The following is a 3,243-nucleotide window of genomic DNA, read 5'->3' as shown; positions in this document are numbered from 1 at the left end:
AGTCTCATCCCGACTTGTGGGGGAATCATAGTCTTCATCATCCTTTCCTCACTTGGGACAATGCTCTAATAATGAAGATCATCACACTTTTATTGATTTACAACTCAAGAATTACAACTCAATACTTAGAACAAAATATGACTCTACGTGAATGCCTCCGGCGGTGTACCAGGATATGCAATGAATCAAGAGTGACAGTATGAAAAATTATGAAGGTGGCCTTGCCACAAATACGATGTCAACTACATGATCATGCAAAGAGCAATATGACAATGATGGGGCGTGTCATAATAAAACGGAACGGTGGAAAGTTGCATGGTAATATATCTCAGAATGGCTATGGAAATGCCATAATAGGTAGGTATGGTGGCTATTTTGAGGAAGGTAAATGGTGGGTGTATAATACCGGCGAAAGTTGCACGGTATAATAGAGGCTAGCAATGGTGAAAGGGTGAGAGTGCGTATAATCCATGGACTCACATTAGTCATAAAGAACTCATATACTTATTCCAAAAGTCTACTTGCCCTCGAAGCAAAGCACTACTATGCATGCTCCTAGGGGAAGGGTTGGTAGGAGTTAACCATCGCGCGATCCCGACCTCCACACATAAGGAAGACAATTAAAAGAGCACCCAATGCAACAAATTTGTCACACAACTTTTACCATGCGTGCATGCTACGGGACTTGCCAACTTCAACACAAGTATTTCTCAATTTCATAATTACCCAACTAGCATGACTCTAACATTACCACCTTTATATCTCAAAACAATTATCAAGCATCAAATTGATCATAGTGTTTAATGCACTTTCTATGATAGTTTTTATTATACCCAACCTGGATGCCCGTCATTCTAGGACCAATTTTATAACCATAGTAAATACTGAAGGAAATATGCCCTAGAGGCAATAATAAAGTTATTATTTATTTCCTCATATCATGATAAATATTTATTATTCATGCTAGAATTGTATTAACCGAAAACATAATACATGTGTGAATACATAGACAAACATAGTGTCACTAGTATGCCTCTACTTGACTAGCTCGTTGATCAAAGATGGTTGTGTTTCCTAGCCATAGACATGAGTTGTCATTTGATTAACGGGATCACATCATTAGGAGAATGATGTGATTGACTTGACCCATTCCGTTAGCTTAGCACTTGATCGTTTAGTATGTTGCTATTGCTTTCTTCATGACTTGTACACGTTCCTATGACTATGAGATTATGCAACTCCCATTTACCGGAGGAACACTTTCTCTGCTACCAAACGTCACAACATATCTGGGTGATTATAAAGGAGCACTACAGGTGTATCCGAAAGTACTTGTTGAGTTGGCGTATTTTGAGATTAGGATTTGTCACTCCGATTGTCGGAGAGGTATCTCTGGGCCCTCTCGGTAATGCACATCACTATAAGCCTTGCAAGCAATGTGATTAATGAGTTAGTTGCGGGATGATGCATTACATAACGAGTAAAGAGACTTGCCGGTAACGAGATTGAACTAGGTATTGAGATACCGACGATCGAATCTCGGGCAAGTAACACACTAATGACAAAGGGAACAACATATGTTGTTATGCGGCTTGACCGATAAAGATCTTCGTAGAATATGTAGGAGCCAATATGAGCATCCAGGTTCCGCTATTGGTTATTGATCGGAAACGTGTCTCGGTCATGTCTACATAGTTCTCGAACCCATAGGGTCCACACGCTTAAAGTTTGGTGACGATCGGTATTATGAGTTTTTGTGTTTTGATGTACCGAAGGTAGTTCGGAGTCCCGGATATGATCACGGACATGACGAGGAGTCTCGAAATGGTCGAGATGTAAAGATCAATATATTGGATGACTATGTTCGGACACCGGAATAGTTTCGGAGGGTTTCAGGCATATACCGGAGTACTAGGGGGTTACCGGAACCCCCCGGGGAGTTTAATGGGCCAAGATGAGTCTTAGTGGAGAAGAGGAGGGGCGGCTAGGGCTGGCCGCGCGCCCCCTCCCCCTCTAGTCTGAATTGAACAAGGAGGGGGGGCGGCGCCCCCTTTCCTTCCTCCTCTCTCCTTCCCTTCCTTTCCCCCTCCTACTCCAACTAGGAAAAGAGGGAGTCCTACTCCCGGTGGGAGTAGGACTCCTCCCTGGCGCGCCCTCCTCCTGGCCGGCCGCCCCTTCCCCCTAGTCCTTTATATACGGGGGCAAGGGGGCACCTCTAGACACAACAATTGATCATTGATCTCTTAGCCGTGTGCGGTGCCCCCCTCCACCATATTCCACCTCGGTAATATCGTAACGGTGATTAGGCGAAGCCCTGCGTCGGTAGCATCATCAACACCGTCATCACGCTGTCGTGCTGACAGAACTCTCCCGCAAATCTCTGTTGGATCGGAGTTCGTGGGACGTCATCGAGCTGAACGTGTGCTGAACTCAGAGGTGCCGTACGTTCAGTACTTGATCGGTCGGATCGTGAAGACGTACGACTACATTAACCGCGTTGTGCTAACGCTTCTGCTTTCGATCTACGAGGGTACGTGGACAACACTCTCCCCTCTCGTTGCTATGAATCACCATGATCTTGCGTGTGCGTAGGATTTTTTTTTGAAATAACTACGTTCCCCAACAGTGGCATCCGAGCCTGGTTTTATGCGTAGATGTTATATGCACGAGTAGAACACAAGTGAGTTTTGGGTGATACAAGTCATATTGCTTACCAGCATGTCATACTTTGGTTCGGCGGTATTGTTGGATGAAGCGGTCCGGACCGACATTACATGTACGCTTACGCGAGACTGGTTCTACCGACGTGCTTTGCACATAGGTGGATGGCGGGTGTCAGTCTCTCCAACTTTAGTTGAACCGAGTATGGCTACGCCCGGTCCTTGAGAAGGTTAAAACATCACTAACTTGACGAAATATCGTTGTGGTTTTGATGCGTAGGTAAGAACGATTCTTGCTCAGCCCGTAGCAGCCACGTAAAACTTGCAACAACAAAGTAGAGGACATCTAACTTGTTTTTGCAGGGCATGTTGTGATGTGATATGGTCAAGACATGATGCTAAATTTTATTATATGAGATGATCATGTTTTGTAACAAAGTTATCGGCAACTGGCAGGAGCCATATGGTTGTCACTTTATTGTATGCAATGCAATCGCCCTGTAATTGCTTTACTTTATCACTAAGCGGTAGCGATAGTCGTAGAAGCAATAGTTGGCGAGACGAAAACGATGCTACGATGGAG

This window comes from Triticum aestivum, chromosome 1B (assembly GCF_018294505.1).
Source record: "Triticum aestivum cultivar Chinese Spring chromosome 1B, IWGSC CS RefSeq v2.1, whole genome shotgun sequence".
NCBI lineage: Eukaryota > Viridiplantae > Streptophyta > Magnoliopsida > Poales > Poaceae > Triticum > Triticum aestivum.
The sequence above is the reverse complement of the archived record's forward strand: the minus strand, read 5'-3'. Positions refer to the sequence as shown.